Source organism: Protopterus annectens, chromosome 15.part0 (assembly GCF_019279795.1).
Source record: "Protopterus annectens isolate FY-2018-M chromosome 15.part0, PAN1.0, whole genome shotgun sequence".
Taxonomy (NCBI): domain Eukaryota; kingdom Metazoa; phylum Chordata; order Ceratodontiformes; family Protopteridae; genus Protopterus; species Protopterus annectens.
The window spans coordinates 808,306,242-808,328,445 of NC_056749.1; positions in this window are offsets into that span (position 1 = coordinate 808,306,242).

The window sequence follows — 22,204 nt, forward strand, 5'->3', positions numbered from 1 at the left end:
AACAGCAAAACCCTTGCCTAGCAGTTTGCAAGACTAATTTAAAATCCATTTTCCTGTTTTATTACAAGGAAAAAAACAGCATGTACAAATGCATTTAAAATGTGAAAAAATAAGATTCTAAGAATCCATATGCTTTCAGTACCTCATATAATTGTGCCCAGTCCAACATATAATATTTTGCATTGCTACATAAAATGTTATTACTGGTAATGTATCATGAGATAACTGGGTGAGAATATATAAAACCATTTTCTATTTATGCATTACAGACAAACCCGCTGTGAATAACTGTATCAAATCAAACAAAACATATCTGGGTCTGTTATTTGACATCCATGTAAAGATTCTATAACGTACTAACAAAAACTCCTAGCACTCTGCACTAATATGAATAGAAATATATATGCAAACATCTTTTTGCAGGTCGCAACCTCTCACACTCCCATGTGGGACGAGAAAAAACATCTACACCTCCAATAAACTTTTATAAAGTCATAATACTGAAATGTCAAAAAGCTGAAAGATTAAAATGTTGAAATAATATACCTAGCCCCATATGTCAGTAGAGGGCTTTAATTGCCAACCCCCCAGGACCCATGTTAGTGCTCATTTCTGAGGTTTCATTAACAGAGGAGTGATATTGTTGACTGGCTGTGCACTGGTTTAGTGTATGTATGTATTATGTATGTAGCACACCTATGTATTTTGGTAGGTATTTGAAGTTCAACATTTTGACATTTCTGGATTTTGCTTTAAGCATTATGACATTCAGTATACCACTATTTAATAGAGTGTCATCTACTTGCTGAGCTATATTATATCTGTCTCGCTCTCTCTCAATATATATATATATATATATATATATATATATATATATATATATATATAGGAGCGCTACAGAATTCTGAAAGCCCAAAATCCTGAAAGTTCGAAATCCTGAAAACTTAAAATCCTGAAAACACACAGGATACCAACACTTTCCATACTCCAGCACAAGTACATATAGAAACAAAAGTGCTACACACAAAAACATACTCGGAGGCTCTAACTGAAAATCTGCCTAAGCAGCAGAGACCTCCAAAGCAGATACCGAAGCAACCGCTACCCCAAAACAAAACACGTGCAACACATAGCTCACAAAACCAGTGTGCCGAACAGTCATAGACATTAAGGCTAAACAACACACCTGATGCACTTGTAATAGGTGACTCTATCGTCAGGCACACTGACGTCCCGCTTACCAGGCTGAACAAGGAGAAGGTCACGGTGAGCTGCCTGTCAGGCACTGGGATCTGCCACATAACACAAGCACTCAGTTCACTCCAAGGCAAGTACAAATATGACTCAGTCATTGTCCATGCTGGTGTGAATGACCTGAGACGTACCTCCCTGGACTACATGAAAAGAGACATAGAGGAGCTCTGTGAGCATGTAGCCCAGGCCGGTATGACCCTGACCTTGGGTAGCATCTTACCCTCACCAAGAATGTTGCCACAGTATGAAGACAAGATGATCAATTTTAACAATTGGCTTAAGTATTGGTGTCATTCAAAAGGGATCCAATGACTGTCAGCCTGGGATGACATGCTCGGCAAGCCACAATGCTTCGCTAGGAACGGCTTGCACCTGTCACCCCTGGGCTTTTGGATATTGGCAAAGGCTCTTGCTACTCCTATAGTGCCTTTTTTAGGCAAGGCTCAAAAGACAAACCCACCTCCATAGGTATCACAAGGGATAAGAAACTAAGAGTAATGCTACTCAACGCCAGAAGTCTAAACCTCAAGATGCACACACTCGAAACTCTCCTTAGCATGGAGAACATCGATATCTGTGCAGTAACAGAAACCTGGTTCAATGCTCCCGAGAGCACCCCAGCACTACCAGGTTATACCTCATACCATGCTTTTCGGCCCCAAAACTTGGACCGAACCACAAAAGGAAGGGGAGTATCAATATTCGTCAAAGATACACACACCTCCAGGTTGGTGGCACAGCACGAAGCATCAGAGACTATCCATGTGCAACTAACAGTGGGTAAAACTGCCTTCCAGTTTATAGTCTGCTACAGACCACCCTCCCAAACCCAGGAACCCCACTCGGCCTTCCTGAGAACACTGGAAAATATAAAGGTCTCTCCAAACACCATTATATTGGGCAACTTCAACTACCCAAACATAGACTGGGAGCATTACTCTAGCTCCAACACCCTAGCCCAAAGGTTCCTAGAATTTATAAACTCAAATGCTATGGAACAACTGGTTACCACTCCCACAAGAGGGGAAAACATACTGGACCTGATCATCACCAACATGGGGACTCTGTGCTCCAGACCAGAAGTGTATCCCTCACTGGTAAGATCAGACCATAAACTAATCTCACTGGATATTCACATCCCGACTCCACCCCCTGCCCTGAAAACCACAGTGAAAAACTTCTCTAAAGGAAAATTTCACACTCCTCAAAACCAAGATGGAATCCTTCAAAGCCCCCAGGCCTGTGGAAAATACAGCCCAGATGGCAGAATCCTTTATAAACGCATTCTATGAACACCTTCAGGAATGCATGGATCATGCAATCCCAAATAAAACCAAGACCCAATCCTCCAAAGGCAGACGTCCTGTCTGGTGGACCCCAGCCATAAACAAACTATACAACAGAGGCAGGAAGCTACTACATGATAGAGCAAAATCCCAAAAAGGGAAAGCATCTCTGATCAGTATTAGCAAAAATCTACGGGCACTCATAAAATCGTCTAAGGCCAGATTCGAGAGAAAAATTGCACAGGACACTAAGGATAATCACAACGCTTTCTTAAGTTATGTTAGGAACCTGGGTGGGAATTCCCAGATATGCTCAGAATTAGTCCAAAATGTTAAAAAATACACCAAACCCACATACATTGCCAACATCCTAGCTGACAGGTTCAGCGCAAACTCCCCCCCCCCCAACAAAAGGGCAAATATCTATCCCAGCAGAGTGCTGCCTCCCTGACATCTCAGATGCTCAGGTAAGAGCCGCCCTCTCCAAAGCAAAAAACACAGCATCAATGGGACCAGACGGTGTCCCGGGCTGCATCCTACATGAACTCCAAGAAGAGCTAAACCCAAACATAAAACTACTGTTCAATCTCAGCCTTACTACAGGATATGTACCCAAAGAGTGGCATGCAGCAACAGTGGTCCCTCTCCACAAAGGTGGTGCCTCAACGGATCCTGGAAACTATCGCCCCATAAGCCTGACTAGCTTGGTCTGCAAAGCTATGGAAAGGATCATCATGGACCTCATAAATAAAGATATTGGGGACCTACAAACACTGGATCCTACCCAGTTCGGCTTTGTTAAGGGCAGATCCTACCTCTTAAACCTGGTTGATTTCTTTGAAACAGTCACCGAGGCCATTGATGAGGGGATGGTGGTCCACACAGCCTACCTGGACCTCGCAAAAGCCTTCGATACAATACCCCACTCGGGCATTATAGATAAGCTTACCAGCTTAAATAAAGACCCCTATGTCACTAGATGGGTTGCAAACTGGCTCAAAGACAGAACCCACATGATTAGAATTGCTGGAGCCATGTCAGACTACAAACCAGTTACAAGTGGCGTCCCACAAGGCTCAGTCCTGGGACCTCTCTTGTTAGGTATATATTTCTCGGAGGTACAGGCCAACATGGAAGGACTGTGGCTGACCAAGTTCGCAGATGACTGCAAACTGGGTGCCATAATCGACTCTCTAGCCGACACAAGCATCCTCCAAAAGGGCCTCATAGAAAAAGACAACTGGTGCCAGAGCCATGGCCTCAAGCTAAACGCCAAAAAGTGTATAGCCATCCCCTTTGGCAAAAACAAAGTTCCCACAAATTACCACATAGGTGGTAATCCATTAAGTACAGAAGAAGTAATTAGGGACCTGGGGACCCAAGTTGATAGCAATTTCTCATTTGACAACCACGTGGCCAAAGTGATTAGAAAAACATTTTATATAGCCCACCTAATCATGAAGGGATTCACATCTAGATCAGGGGAGGTCATCATGCCTCTTTACTCATCCCTCATCAGGCCCATAATTGAGTACAATGCCCCTTTTGGGATGTACCTTACCAGACACCTGCAGCAACTGGAAAGACCGCCAAAGTACCTCAACAAGAGGATCAAAGGGCTCAAACAGATGCCATATGCTGCCCGGTTAAAGAAACTCCAGCTCTACTCAGTGGCATACCGCCTGCTCAGAGGTGATCTGTGCCTGACGTATAAAGCCATGTCCAACCCGGAATTAATGACGCTTTGGTGAAAGCGAAACCGGTCTGTGGGGTGACCGCATGGCTTAAATAAAGCTCTCCTTCAAAAACGGCTGTTGTTACATATTTTGTGGATATTTTTCATAGTGCTGGACTGTTATTGGTTTCTTATATATATATATATATATATATATATATGTGTGTGTGTGTGTGTGTGTGTGTGTGTACATATATATATATATATATATATATATATATATATATATATATATATATATATATATACACATACATATAAGGAAATATCAAGAATTAGTATTGGAACTGGGTATCCCCCTACCTAACCATAACTCAAACCCGAACCTGCAAATTGTCTCACACACACACACACACACACACACACACACACACACACACACACACACACACACACACACACACACACACACGTAGCATGCACATCTCAATAAATCTGAGAGCCACATCTCATACGTAAGCAAAGTAAACCATGTTTACGCAAGCAATGATGCAAGACAGGGTGTGTGTTAATGTGTAGGCAGAGGGCCTCTACAGCCTTGCAAGGGTGTTAACTACAGATTAACACACACCCTGGAGGGCATTACTGCACTTAGAGAATGGGGTCTCTAAACAATTGTTGTGTTTTACTTGCTTATTTATTTTTTAAGTACTGTATTATTTTTTTATATATTTTTAATGTAAAATAGTTCCTCCCTCTAATGTTTCAAACTTGCTGTAGTATAAGTTAATGGTGTTGGGAGGAAGCATTTTACATCAAACATATATAAAAAAATAATATATTGCTTAATGAATAATACGAAGTAAAACAACAATTTTACATAGAACCCATTCTCTGTCTCATACACACACACACACACACACACACACACACACACACACACACACACACACACACACACACACAGTCTCCTCTACTTTTATACATGCATTCAGTCACACAATATCTCTCTCGCTTTCTCTCTCAGTTTTTCAATCTCTCTCTCTCTCTCTCTCTTAGCCATTACTTAGTATTTCTATTATCTGATTTTATCTCATGAACTCATCATAGCATATTGTCAGAGGTTCACATATGCTACTGCTTTAGGGAAGCACTTCTTTATACTCAATAAATGTCAAAGCCTTATGTAGTAATATTTTTTTTCTTTATAAACAAAACTAGGTGATCTCTTTGGCACTTAAAACAATAAAAAAGTTTGTCTATTTAATACAATGTACTGCACATAATATCGGTAGTAATACACTTAAAAACATTTGAATCTTGTTTTAATTATCATATATGTTTTGTAATATTTGTTTTAATGTAATATAATTGCTTTCTGTTTTAATGTGTTATTTTACACCCTCTAAGTTTTGTTTTCATCATTAACAATGCCTTTTTTTTCTTTATTTCAATGTTCAGTTTAGAATCTAACTGACCTACAACTTATTACTTTCTTTCTGCTGCAGTCAAGAGACATTCTATTATAATCATAAAACATAAAACATGATATTACTTAATACACATTCCCCAGGATTCAATACACTCCATGTAGGCTTTGCTCAGTGCCTACACAGAGTTTACATGTTTGTGCGATGGTGTGTGGCATGCAGCAGTGTGCAATGTATGTTAATGAGGTGTGGCACAGCTAAGTTACGTGTTGCAACTCGCAACCTCATAAGTATGTAAAGGAGAGCATCTATGGTGTGCAGATTTGTTCACAATACCACAATGATTAGCAGGGCTTTACATGTAGAGAAGCCTTGTCAATAAATGTGGATAGAAATTCCATGCAAGTAAGAGTACCTAAGATGCACACATTTGCATGCAATGCCACAATGATCACCAGGGGTTTTACAAACAGCTTTCACTGTGTTAGTGCAATACTTCTGCACAGAGGCCAGCTTAATGAGAGGACAAATAACCAGTAGTATGGACATAGTTGGCATAGATGTCACATAGTAATGTGTTAGAATGTAACACTCATGACCTCTTAGAGTGACAAATGTGGACAAAGCCATAAGAATGGGGGGATAAAGGACAAGAAATAGGGAGAGATTTTTAATATCGCACTGATAAACTTAGGAAGTTGATAGACTATATAGTTTCTACATTAGTATAAACTTTCTGAAGAGCGTGAAGTTTGAAACTCAAATGTCAGTCATCATTTTCTGACTGCACTCTGCAATGACATGCCAATGATTTGTCAGGAAAAAAAATGTTATTAGGAAAAGATCACAAATATGAGACAAAAACTGGATATTCTGCACAGATAGGAAAATCGAGAGGTATGCAGTCAAATGTATGTAACATTGCGTCACATCAGTCCAGAGATCACCCCAGTGATATGGCAGGAAGACACATATTTGTTAAGGGAAACATCTGGACATCCCTGGAATATCTGGACAGTTGAGAGGTATGAATGTGGAGTATATGGTCTAAACACAGTACAGAAGAGTGTACCTATAGTGCAGAGTATTGTAATAGCCCATTCCTGGCATTATGTACTGAAGATGAGTTGATGATCTTTAACAGGACATAGGATTGACATGTAAAATATTCACCTAGGGTAAGTGTGTGTATTGAACAGGGACACACAGATGAATTGGAGGAATAAACACAGAGAAAGAATACAGATGAAACTCCTTTATGTACTGCAAAAGAGGGCATGTCAATAGAAGATAGTTGTAGCAGCAACAACAAGCACATATCTGTATGGTACAGTACAGATTATACAGTGAAAATGTGTTGTCTGTGACTGTCACACAAGGTGACATAAGAAAGAGGAGGCTGTATTGTGAGATAAGCATCCTTACACGAATAATGCAGATGACATCTATCAGAGATCTGACATACACTTCTAGTAGGATGCATATTGGGAAGTTGTGCAAAATTATATACTTGAATATGAGTGTACTCTCAGCAGAGGTTTCCAGCATGGTGGCCACAGGTAAAGCATCATGGCAATCATTGCAAGAACCAACCACAATCATGAACAATATCAGAATGATACCACCACTAATCCCATGCCTCTGATGTAACATATGCGATGTGGAGTGATAACAGATGAATCTACACACACACACACACACACACACACACACACACACACACACACACACACACACACACACACACACACACACACACACACACACTTAACAACTGTTATGATACATTAACACTGTAAGAGGGTAAGCACACACACAATGTCCTGGTACTGAAATGTCTGCAGGAGGTGTTAGGAGGGACACTGCTATAACTGTATGTGACAGTATGGTAAATATAAGCTACTTGCCTTGTGTGCACAGCATATATATATGGCACAATCTACACTGTCACAAATGATATACAAGCCATTAATGTTGTCAAACACCTACAGTATGTATACAGTGTGTGCTGAACAGGTAGCACACATGCATCTGTGGTAACAACTCTGAAGGTCAGGAACACTGTATCAATGGGCTCAGACAATATCCCAGGATGTCATCTAAATAGCACGAAACATGACCTATCAGGCCCTCTGGAATGGCTATTTAACTGTAGTCTCCAGACAGGCTCCATGCTTCATTAATGGAGAACAGCAACAGTCATCTGTCTGCACAAAGGTGGGCCATCTACAGACCCTGGAAACTACAAACCTATAAGTCTCTCTAGTCTCATATGCAAAGTGATGGAAATAATCATCATGGCAATGATCAATAGTGGTATAGTAAACCTCCAGATATTGGACCCAACCCAATCTGGTTTGTCAAGGGCAGGGCATGCCTACTCAGCCTGGAATACTTATTTGAGAAGGTCACCAAAGCAATGGATGAGGGCAAAATGATTTACACTGCCTACCTTCACCTGGCCAAGGCATTTGACACAATACCCCACTTGGACATTGTTGACAAACTCTAGTGGTTAGATACAAATCCGTATATCACCCACTGGATATCCAACTGCATTACAGACAGGACCCATGAAGTTAGAATTGGGGAGTTCACCTCTACAAAGAGGTCACTCACAAGTGGAATCCCTAAGGGATATGTCCTTGGACCACTGCTTTTTGGGACTTATTTCTTTGAGGTCAAGGCCAAAGTCAATGGTCTCTGGTGGACTAATTTGCAAATGATAGCAAATTAGAAACTGTAATTGAATCCCACACTGACACAAATGTTCTCCAGGAAGGGCTGACACAGACAAACAACTGGTATCAGAGCCATGGAGTAAAACTAAATGACAAGAAAAGCATAATAGTTTCTGTCAGGAAATCATCCACCCCCTGGTAAATGTCATATAGATAACCCACCCCTTAGAGGTGACCAAGTAGTTATGAACACACATAGTAATCTAGCCTTTGACCATCACATGTCTACCGTAGTGAGGAAATTATTCTATGTTGTGCAACTTACAATCAAAATGATGGCAGCTAGGTCCAATGAAGTCATTGTTTTACAATATTCTGCATTCATCAGACCTGTCATTGAGTACAATGTCCCCTTTGGTATGTACCTAACCAGGCATATGCAAAAATTGGAATGTCCACAGAAGTTCCTCACTAAAAGAATACATGGTGTAAGTAAAATGTCCTATGCAGACTGCCTCTAGGCCGTATGCCTGTATTCTGCCTCCTACAGGCTTTTCATGGGAGATCTATGCTTGGCATATGGGGCATTGTCAGACCCCACTCTGATGGACCTCCTGCATATCCACGAAACACACATAAATCTTGCTTGTGATATAATAGGACCTGCTGGAGAGGTAGGTATGTATCCCAGAGACAACCTCATATCTGGAACAGGTGGAAATTCATCCCTTGTTTGACAACTATGCCTCTAATGGACACAGGTAATTTGTAAATGGTTCATCTCTCAGGCCCACTTGTAAATGTTTCATCTCCCAAGCCCCTGCTTATATTTATCATGGGTATCAGGACTTGTCACTAAACACCTATGAACCTATTGTTCTTCGCCATCATACAGTCATGTATATTCCCCAGAAAGAATACCTAGGTATGGCCTAATAAGCTGTGTGATTGTGCACTGTGACAAAGGTGGTAAACTTCAGTTACACATCACTGGAAGATGTGTAGGGAGGTACATGAAGAAGGGTGCAGTGTACACAAATAATGGTGTGATTAAGTCTGAGAAACATGAAGTTATGACCTTTGATGTACATGTCCTTCAAATACCCAGTACTTCTGTTCTTTCAAGGGGGTAGTCAGCAGTATGACCAAATGGTGGATGTACAACTTATCCTCTACCCAAGGACACAGGTCACATACTTATAGGTCTGATTATAGGGTGTGATGTCCACATTATACTTGGGTGGTGTATCTGTTTCTGATTCAACAAACCCCTCCATGTGTCTTGTCAAAGCTGGTGTTGTCATGGCTGTGGCAGCAGTCTCTGGTATGTGTTGATTCTGTCTGTAATATACTAATATCACAGCTGGAGTCAACGATTGCACACAAGCTGTAGTCCTTCAGGCAGATGTTTAAACACACCATGTGTATGTCATCTGTGATGTCCATCACTGAACTAATGGGCAGGAAAGGGCCAAGTAAACACAATTGATGTTCCTACCTGATCACTGAACCTATGTCACATTCAAAAAATAATTATCATGGTGCTGCTTACTGTGATGGATCAGAAGTCTTCTTAAGACATTAAGGTCTTGCTGGCTGGATTCTGCTGAAATCAAAGTCTAGTTATTATTAGATTCACAGTCGGTTGCTCACAGAAACGTGCAGAAAGTACACTGATGCAGCACCAAACTCTGCCACTTTAAGAGCAGTAACCAATAAATAACTTTTTATAACAAACCACATGGACTACTGTTGCAGCTTTATTTATACTGTACCACTTTTTACTTCTCGTTCAGCATAAATGAGGTGAGAGGTGTAACATACACAAATACCTCAGAACAAATGTGTTCCTACACAAATACCTCTAACAATGTTATCTGCTATAGTCTCTTAATAGTGTTTTTACATTCTGTTTTTCTTCTTGGTATTCTATTTTAGACTTTGTATGAAAACATCTGTTTGCTGGTGTTTGCAGAAAAATATGTTTTCATCCTGTAGAGAAATAATACTGATCTTGTTTTTTTAAGGAAACATCTTTGTGCAAATGCTGACCTGATGAAAGCATATCCATTCAAACTTCCTTGCTTAACAATGTCATATGATTAAAACATGTACAGATTTCCTGTTAGTAGCATGTCCATTCTTTAAGGAAGCAGGTTGCCTTTCTTACATTTTTGATAAGTCTGTAAGAGTTCAGCTTTCTTGCTGACAGTGTGAAATGCATACATTCTTGCTGATTCTGTAGAAAAACATGTACATTAAGCAAATTCCTTATTTTTCAAGCCACAGTCATTTAGTATGAATGCTAATCACATATTGCTAAACTCTAGTTCTACATTTAAGCAAGCTTTATTTTATACATTATTTATTTTGCATATTTGTAACAGAATTACTTTCAACCTTTTATTCACTGCTAAATACACTCAGACCCTGGAAATTACCGCCCCATTAGCTTGACAAGCCTTATCTGCAAAGCCATGGAGAGAGGATCATAATGGAACTACTAAAAAAAGAGAGGGAAAACTTTGGAGACTTGGATCAACCCTTGGCTTTGTCAAAGGCAGTTGCTCCTCTCTTAAACTTGGTTGACTTTTTCGAGACAGTCACCAAGGCCATTGATGAGGAGGCAGTCCATACAGCCTACCTCCCACTCAGGTATCATCGAAAAACTCATCAGCTTGAATGTAAACCCATACATCACAAGATGGGTTGCAAACTGGCTAAGTGACAGAACCCACAGGGTCAGTTTGCTGCCAGCCATCACACTCAAAAGCCTCATCAAGTGGTGGTCCCACAGGGCTCAGTCTCCACTCTTGTTGTTCTGCATCTACTTTCTGAAGTACAAGCAAAGACAAAGTTTGCAGATGACTAAACACATCTGACACAGATATCCTCCAGAAGGCCTCACAGAAGACAACAGATAACTGTGCCATGGACATGGCCTAAGTTAAAAAAAAAAAAAAATACCATACCCCTTTGGGAAAACAAGGTTACCCCTAGCTACCATATAGGTGGCAATCCACTGAGCACAGAAAGTCATCAGGATCTGGGGGGGGGACCACAGTTAGTAGCCTTTGACACTTGACATGTTGCTAAAGTAGTTACACTCATTAGACCTATGATTGAGTGAATGTATCTGACCAGACACCTGCTGCAGCTTGAAAGGCCCCAAAAGTTCCTCACCAAAAGGATAAAGGGTCTCAAAAATATGTCTTATGCTGAAAGAACTCAGCTCTATTCAGTCTTATACCTGTGCCTGACATATAAGGCCATGTCAAACCCAGATTTGATGAATATGAGGGACAGATTCATCACCCAGAGACTCGAGGAATCTTGACCAATGGATTTACTTCAGTGTCACTGCTTGACAGAGGCACAAAAATGATAGGAGCATAGTTTTATTCAAACTAAAGGGGTGGCGAACAGCCACATATATAGCTAGGCTAGCTTATAAATTAAGGGGGGGCAGAGCCTAGTATATGAACCTATGAACCTATGAACCTATGAACAAGTCCCTCTTTTTATGTTTTTAAAGAAAACACATTAGGAAACAAATCCTTTAGTCTTTTTTGATACAAGTCAAAATGCAATTTTACATAGTTAATGCAATGATATTAAGAGTTACTACCAGAACTGAATGTTTCTAACAATGTTTTCTTTTGCAGATCATTCTTTTGAAAATATTTCACCAGTTATGGGTTATGTCTGCTTTATTTTTATTTTTTAACTTGATTAATAATAATATAACCACACTTGAAGACACCCTACACTGGCTAGCATGTCATTACCCCCAAGAAACTCTACTATTTGGAGACTTTAATATAGACTGGAGTACCTGTTCCTTAGAGTCTCCTACTGCCCACATTAACCTGCATGCATTTTCGCAAATTATAACTACCCCTACCAGGCTAGGTAAACCCAACCAAAAGGAAAGCATACTCGACTGGATACGCATAAATAGTAACCCCCAACTGTACAATGCCGGTATCCTCCCTGTTGACCTAAGTGACCATCTTCTCTCTTATATAGTTAAGCAGAAAGTCAATAATCCACAAATACCCTTGCTCAGAAAAGTCAGAAACAAAAATGACTTTGACCCTACCAAATTCCAGCAGGAACTTAACTCCTGTAATTGGTCTATGCTAACTCACCTCTCTTTGGAGGAGGCAGTTGTATATTTCAACAATAAATTTCTTGAAATCCTTAACTGGCATGCACCTGCCCGGTTAAAGCGAACTAAAGCAAAAACTACACCATGGCTGCCTAAAATGTCTCAACTAAAAATTACTAACAGAAACAAACTTTAGGCTCTATGGCACTCTACTAAAGACCCCCCATGATCAAGTTAAATACCGACAAGCTAGGAATGAAACCAAAAAATCTATCTTACAAGACAAAAAACAATACTACTGTAATTTACAGACAGTCAACCGGAAGAACCCTCAGAAGTTCGGGGCAGGTCTGAATAATCTGCTTCATCCTGGTAAAACTTTCACCCCATCACCACTGCTACCACTGATAAATCCCCTGAGGATGTCTCGGACAGTTTTAATTATTTATTTACCAAGACAATTCAAGCTCTAGCTAGTCAATTACCTTCTAGCTCTCCTGGCCTGATAGTACCACACATATAAACTTACTCTCTTTCAGCTTCCAACTACTGTCCACATAATTTATTTGCACCTTAGTCAAAAAACTAAAACCCACCACTCTCTCAGCTGACCAACTCCCTGCCAAATACCTTCAAAAATCAGCTGATGCTATTGCTTATCCAGTTTCAATACTAATTAATCCTACCATAGCTGAGACAAATTCCCACCATTTGGAAAACATCCTATGTTATCCCACTACATAAAGACGGTTCCTCCACTCACTGAATTCTCCAACTACAGACCGATAGCTATACTTTTTCCACTTGCAAAGATCAGTGAAAAATGTATACACAAACAACTCCTGCACCACCTAATTCAGAATCGCTTCTTGGCTGATATCCAACATGGCTTCAGTCCACACCATAGTACGACCTCTGCCCTGCTAGCTTTTACCAATACCATTAATAATAACCATAACAATAATAACATATCCTCAGCCCTCTTCTTGGATCCTTCTAAGCCATTTGATATGGTGGATCATAATCTATGCATTCACACCCTGCAGACTTTCTGCCTAGATTCTAAAGCCCTTCAGTGGTTTAAATCCTACCGCAGTGGGAGGTGGCAGGCTGTTTTCTGGCAGAATAAGCTCTCTAAACTATTATCTAACACCCTTGTTGTTCCACAAGGCTCCATATTAGGGCCCCTACTCTTTTTTCATCTTTATTAATGACCTAAATGTGGTCATCCCTAATATCAGCTGTATCCAGTACGCTGATGACTCCACCCTGATTTGCTCAGCTGCATCTCCTGAAGACTTGAGATCTGCTACCCAGTCCACCTTTAATACTATAGAAAACTGACTATCTGAACATTGATTGTTACTAAATCCAAAAAAAAAACCTAAAATGCTGCCATTCTCACCCACACAAAGGTTCACTGCTTTTACCTTCATTGTAAATGTAAAAGATGGGATAATAATCTCCCCTGACCCATTTACAAAACTACTAGGCATCATTATTGATAATAACCTAAAATTTGACCAACACGTAAACCAACTCATCAAGACCATCAATAAAAAAAACTTGGGTCACTATAAAGAATTAAAGCCTTCTTAACCGCTCCAGCTAAGATTATCATGGCCTGCTCTCACCTACTCTCAACACTATATGCTTCCCCCCTTTTCTCTAATCTAAATAAGTCTGTACTTAACAGACTGTCAACATGGTACAATCACCTTGCCAGGTTTGCCACAGGTCTGCCTTTTAGAACACACCACTGCATCAACCTTAAACAACTTGAGTTGCTAGAACTTCCCAGTCTTATCCAATTTAACCTTCTAATTGTGGCCAAGAAAATCCTCCATAACCCAAATAATACACCAGCTCTTAAGAATATTATCACCCCCTATAACAATCTGAGACTGCTTCACTCCTCAAACAAACTACTAATTCAAACTATCAAAACTAACAATGTAGCTGGTGACTCTCTCTTTGCAAATTCTGTTGGTAGAGTTTGGAACCTACTCCCAGTTGATATTACATTGCTCTCCTCCCTAACCCAATTTCAAACCAGATTTAAACTACATCTGGCTCTAAAGTGGCTTTGCCACTGTAACAAGCCTGGCTAACTCTTATCTTAAATGTTAATTACTAGTCAATTTACTGTAAAATTTTCCCCTGACTGTAACCTGGGGTAACTCTAACCTGAGAACTTGCTTTTACATTCTGTGTACATATCAAATCTGTAAATGTCTTCATTGTTTTAATGTTATTGTTTGTTTTGGAGCTTTTCTCCCCGGGCCTCCACTGAAAATGGACATGATTCCATTCTGACTATCCCGGTTAACAAATGTAAAATAAATAAAATGAATAAATTTTGCAATCACAGAATTTCATTTATGACTTAGAACTGTTCCATTAACTCTTTGTAGCTGTTGAATTAACTGTTTACTTTTATTAATCATTTTATACACAAGATTAGAGACAGAATGATATCTATAAAAGACAAGAACCATGTAGTACTGCAGATGTTATTTAGTACTATAAATATACAGTTTCAATGTCATTTTAACCATAACATTATGGTCATATCTCTGAACTGCCCATTAACACTTTAGTTGACAGTGAAGTGAACATCTTAAAGTACTGAACTGGGCTTTAATACTTGAGGATTTAAAAAAAACATGGCTTATACACTGAAGAATGCTATTTACATATTAGTCCATTAGCTGTATGAGTACAATATTTTAATATAATTTTCCTCTAACTGGAGTAACCAATACTAGTACTTATAAAATGGTGGTCCAAAACCAATGATAAAACTACAACTAGTAATAAAAGTACAACTTGACAAATTACTTTTGAACTTGTTACTTTACAATGTGTCCAATACAGTATATATCTACATAGACTGTTTGCTACTCATGCATTTCAATCTAGTAGGTGCACTGGACCCATTTTTTTATTTCATTTGTACTGAATTCTTTTTTATTTGTACATAAAAAGACTGTAAAGTACATTTCATTTAATCTTACACATTTTGTAACATTAACATCAAGCAAAATCTTGAAAAATTCTTATGTCTCTTTAGAAGTATCTAGTGGAATTGCCACCAGAGGCATGATATTAAACTACATACCCAATAATTAGAAACATTCATGCTTTTTGCATATCAGCATTGTCTTGCCAAAAACATATTAAAATACAATAATAATTAGCATAATAGCTATTAGCAACTTGTAAAATATCTTATCTTGTCAAGTTTAATCTGTTTACCAGTATTTCTAATGCACTAATACCTGCCCCCCCAAAAGAGTCCTGTATTTTTATTTTAGACCCTTTTGCAATACTGTGCACACTTTTGCACAGTGTAAAACTGAGAAAGTACCCCTCCCCCTGTAGTACTGCAGTATTGTTTATTTGCTTTATGCTGTGAGAATCGAATGCATGTGAGCCCAACACTTTGGTTATACATTTACTTTATTACATTACTAACAAACTATGGACCTTTGTCTGATTTGATTATTTTTGGCCATTTAAGCATTTGCTGTTTAATACTACTCCTAGGTATTTATACCTTCCTGCATAATTTATTTGAACTGTATGTATATTATGGCCCATTTGCTGGCTGTCCTTGATGTAACTGAGTTTTTTTACTTGTAACATTTACTTGAAAACTGATCAGCAGTGACATGCATGCACAATTGTGATGTTGTATTATAATTACCAAATAGTCTTGCATGTGAACATTTAACAATTACATTTTAATAACAATAATGTTTTAGAAATACTCAAGCCACTTGTCTGGCAATCAGTCTTGTTTTTTACCTTATCTGCCCAACATCTCCTGTAACTATTCATCCAGTTTGGGAAGGTCTGAGTTCACATTTTAGATGCTGTAGACCATAGTTAACCCTTTTAGCATTTTTCCCTTTAATCTTCTCTTAATACACTTGCAGCTTGATATTAGAATGCAGTTAGAAAACACTTAGAAATATAATAAGCATTTGTGATTTACATAACTATGCATTTATACTACATAAATAGACATTATTTTACAGTTAGCTTACATATTTTTGTAACTTGGAGTTCAGTATTTTTTTATTTATATAACTTCTCTGACATTCATTTTACAAAGACTGCTTGACTAATATCATCTGTGATTTTATTTCTTTTTAAAATTCAAAACTTTAACTGTTTCATGTGGTGATACTATACAATTATAAAAAATTGTAAAAAAAAAAAAAACAAAATAGATATTGGCTTAACTAACACATTTATATTTACATGATTTTCATTTGCTGTTGTCAGCCTTTTTTCTTGTGCATTTTAGCAGATGTACTTTATATGAAAGGAAAATACATGCATGCCAATCTTGTGACTTCAGATTTTTACTGTTATGCACTAGAACTGTTTTGTTTACCTTTTGACTATGCTATGAGAATGGCAGTCATATGCTCTACTTTACTATTGTACTGATAAATGTCTTGCTTTAACTGAATGAAAGTTTTAAAACATTTGGGAATGATTTGTCCATACATCATATCTTGTTATGTATACTTAGCTATTTTCAAAACACAAACATATTATAAAATATATCTCTTTTGTAGAGATCAGCTGTAGTTTTCTGCTCTTTTGCAAATTTTTAAGCTCAGCTGTTGTATGCAGGAAGTCAGTCTCTGTCAGTTCATCTAATTTATTTTGTTTATCCTGTAACTGCTGTTCAAGAGTTTCCTGCAGTGTTGCATGGTCTTCCTGATATCTCTCAGTAACATGTCCTGCTGAATCTAAAACTCCTATGCACTTTTGAAAAAATGTTTGTATAACTTGTCTAAGCTTCCTGAACACATTGTGTCTGTCTTTTAGAAGTTTATTACATTCTTTTTTAACAAGATGTACTGGTGGTTCTGTCAGTAACTGATTTGACTGCTGTTGTAACTCTGAAATTAACCTTTCACATATGGTGACAGGACATAACTGTCAAACATATGAATATAATGTAAGCATATTAACGTCTGGTTCTTTACCATTAAAATGTTTGTTTGCACAGTCTAACCTTTGAATAATGCAATGCAATATTTTTTATGACATTGTACAGAGAAAACAGTTTTATATGATTTACACAATAAACATTTGTCAAATCACATACGATTTTGTTTGAGATACCAGTCAAATATTCCAATCCATTTGCATAATGCCTTACTATCAACTTGCCCTAATAAGGTTTTACATTTACTAATGTGATGTGTATACCAGCATTGCAGTTTACTCCATATTTTATCTGGTTGTTCTACTACATTACAAGTAAAGCTTGGCTTACACCTGCTTGAATTCTGTCTAATAGCATCCATACCAAAAATGTGACATAAAAAAGGTCTTACCACTTAGCAAGAAAACAGGTGATCAGGCTGGTTTTGCAGATGGTAGGAAATTTTTCGGCATCACTCAAGAAGCTGGTGAAACACAGCATGCAGCAAGCTGCTATGAAAATTTGGTGTTCACCTTTTTTGGAGAATTTATAGCACTGTGACTTTCTTCCACTGCAGGCTCATTCTGGATTCAGACATCTGAGAAACTGTACTGCTGCAAGCTGCATAAACTGGAGTATTTCTGTTTAGAATTTACACATATGTGCAAATGTTAGTTACTGCAATTTGACTGAAATGACCTCTGTAGGCATCACCACTCCCTCTGTTTTTGAATGCAGGCTAGGCTCACCATTGAAAATGTAATTATCATGGTGCTGCTTACTGTGATATATCAGAAGTCTTCTTAGGACATTAAGGTCTTGCTGGCTGGATTCTGCTGAACTCAAAGTCTAGGTATAATTGCATTCATAGACTGTTGTTCACAGAAACTTGCAAAATGTACGCTGATGCAGCACCAAACTCTGTCACTTTAAAGCAATAACCAAATAAATAACATTTTATAACAAACCACATGGACTACTGTTGCAGCTTTAGTTACACTGTACCACTTTTTACTTCTTGTTCAGCATAAATGATGTGAGAGGTGTAACATACACAAATACCTCTGAACAAATGTGTTCCTACAGAAATACCTCTAACAATGTTATCTGCTATAGTCTCTTTATAGTGTTTTTACATCCTACTTTTCTTCTTGGTATTCTGTTTTAGACTTTGTATGAAAACATTTGTTTGCTGGTGTTTGCAGAAAAATATATTTTCATCCTGTAGAGAAACAATACTGATATTGTCTTTTAAGGAAACATATTTGAGAAAATGCATATCCATTCAAACTTCCTTGCTTAACAATGCCGTATGATAAAAGCATGTACATATTGTTTTCCTGTTAGTAGCATGCCCATTCTTTAAGGAATTAGGTTAGCTTTCTTACTGACATTGTGAAATGCATACATCTTGTTTTTTACATTTTTGCTAAGTCTGTAAGAGGTCAGCTTTCTTGCTGACAGTGTGAAATGCATACATTCTTGCTGATTCTGTAGGGAAAACATCCATTAAGCAAATTCCTTATTTTTCAAGCCACAGTCATTTAGTATGGAAGCTAATCACATATTGCTAAACTCTATTTTTACATTTAAGCAAGCTTTATTTTATACCTTATTTATTTTGCATATTTGTAACAGAATTACTTCCAACCTTTTATTCACTGTTAAATACACTCTAACACACATCACACATTTCAACATAGTGAGATGCCACAAATGTCATACACTTGTCTCCCTTCTGGTAATATAACTGTTTACGGCCACGATAGTCTTGATTGAATGCCTCAGTGTGGATTTTCATCAAATGTCTTGACCTGCTCAAGTTCTGCATGATGATACTGCTGTCATTGTGCATGACTTCAGGGACCTCTTTGAGGACATCTATCACACAGCTGGAATATTCCTAGTGTACATGTAGAGGAGGCCATGATGACATGCTCATCTACCTCACAGTCGAGAAGAATCAGGATGTCGGTATACATTGCATGCAACAGGTGCTGTTCCCCCAACTCAGGTAGATTTGAGTTGATGTACATCCTTGTATAGGAACATAGGCCATGTGGAATGTGTGTTAACCTGTGCATTCAAGGAAGGTCTATGTGCTGGATCATGCCATAGGTGATCTGTGATGTTGTCACAGTACATTGATTCCATGTGATAAGCCTGGATGAAAATAAGAGTGCATACTGCGTGTTGTGTTCCAGCCTAAGGTTTGACACAATCACGCATGCAGGTATCACTGAGAAAAACCCAAAGCTGGGGATAAAACCTTACATCAGTTGATGGGTAAACAATTGGCTCACTGACAAAGCACATCATGTGAAAGTTGGTGAATCAACCTGTATCAGTAGAGCTGCCACCACTGTCAGATCCCAGCGATCTCTGTTTGGCTCTTCACTGTTCGAATTGTATTTCTCAACAGTTCAGGCTAAAGTATGTCATTTGCCTTACCAAGTTTGCTGGTTCTTACATATTGTATGCAATCATTTTGTCCACTAGTGATGATGATAACATAGTCCAGGAGAAGCTAACTCACACAACTGAATGGTGACAAAGGTTCATGATCTATAAAGAAATGCAGAAATGTATGTTTGTAATGCTGACCATCTGAGAAGTGGAGTTCTAGGTTAATAATAGCATTGACAGTCCTGCTATGCAGAAACCCAGAGATTCAAGCACTGGGAACACATTTAGATAGCAATTTTAACTTTGACCATCAACTGGCCACACTGCTATTGAAAGCCTATGTTGTACACATCCTAAGTCACAACATCATATTGATAACTTAGGACTGTATGACAGCTCTGTAGACAAACCTCTTTACAGCACTAATAGAGTGTGTTCCTAAGTCTCACAACACTGTGTTTGAGCTTAGGGAGGTGCTATGCATATCATAATTAGCAGGGGTACTTCAGTGACAAAGGTGACAAAGAGTCAGTGTATGCATAAAGGTCTGTCTCTGAGTGTGTCATCAATCATCAGTCTGTGTTATCCCCTACTTTAATTTGTTACCATCACTGGGGGTCTCCAGTACATCCAGTTAACAGTCATCTGCAAACTTGGTAAACTTCAGGCCATCTTCTGTTGCCTGTGCTTCAGGGAATCATTTCCTAGTTGAGGGCCCAGCACAGATCCTTGATATTCCAGTGTTGAGTGGGCTAGTGGTGGAAATTCAGTCCCCAACTTTGAGAGTGTGTCTTCTTTTGTTGAGCCAGTTAGCTCTCCATCTAGTACTGTATAGCCTAATTCTCAGATGGGAGATCTTTGCTATGAGACATGAATAGGGGATAGTGTCAAAGGCCTTAGATAACTCAGCATAGGCAGTATGTCCTGCTATCCCTCATCCAGGTCTTTGGGATCAGTATTCAAGAAGTCCAGGAAGGCCAATAAGCAAGAAAAAATGTCCTTTTCCAAACCTAAAATTGGTAGGATTAAGTGTGTTAAAGGTAATCTTTGTCCCTGTGGATATGTTTTATGCTGCTTCCTGCAGTAGCTGTGCAAATAAGGCTTTTTAGGCATATGTGTCAGTAGTTGTAGTTCTGCATGTTCCCAGTTAATGTGCATTACATAACACACAACATTTGATATTACATTTTGTAGTGTGGTTGACATATGTGTGAAAAAAGTACTGAGAGCCTTGGGTTGTAATGCTTGGCAGGTGCAAATAAATGAATGTATTTTAAATATATGACATACAGTTCAATAGGGCCCTCCGTTGGTAATGTTTTTACATGTACTTTCATGTCATATGAAGGAAGTGGACAGTAAACAACAGAAAAACAGCATAATATATACATCTCCATGGCACAAGGAACAGCAGGTTTGTGCAATGATTAGCAAAGTACATATGCATGCGAGACACACATGCTTGCATACTGCTAAGCACTACACAAGTACGAGCAGCATTGCTAAACTCTGACAGTTGGTAATGATTCTGTGAAATACACCTGCTGCTTAACTGACTCTCACGCAGCAGGTGTTAATGCAGCCATACGTTCATTTTTGGGGCCAGATGGTACTGGGTTGGAATACAGCTGTAACTAATAATTTTAGCTAGTTTTGCTTTACTGTTGGTGCTTCTGCACCATTGCACAGTAATGCATTAAAGAAAAGAAATAGGGAAGACAGGACAGTGGTGAAATGGGGATGCTAAAGTCTGACAGCGTTGAGTCTCTGGAATACACCAGCTACTTAACTTGACTCTGTGTTGGCATGTGTTAATGCAGTAATGCATTCCTTTTGGGGCCAGATGGTACTGGGTTCAAAGACAGCTGAATCTAACACTTTTAAGTACTTTTGTATTACTGTTGCTGTGAGATGGTGTGCAATGCTTGCTGTCACACTATAATGCATTAAAGAAAATAAATGGGGAAGATAGGACAGTGGAGAAATGGGGTGCAAGCAGGGGGGGAACATAGTGAAAGGCAGGTAGGGATGTGCAGGAAGGGTGTAGGAAAGAATGATAGCTACCATTTCTTCAACAGTACAAATGATAATATATGCAGAAAATTAGCTGAATTTGGACTGTCACCTCAAGAGAAATGGGTGACAAAACGCAGTCATGCTATATAGGTTATATAGCCATTGGACCAAATCAAGTAGGTCAAGAAGACACTTGTGTGAAATGGAGAGCTATATATGGGGCAATTCCTTTATTTAATTATTTATTTATTTTTTTGTGGAACAGGTGCCCATTTTTTTTTTGTTTTGGAGAGAGAGAGGAATGTTGGGGAAGGGACATAGGTATGTCTGGGTCTGGTAAGTTAGGTAGGTGAGGAAGCAATTGCAGACAGACAAGTCAAACAAGACAAAACAC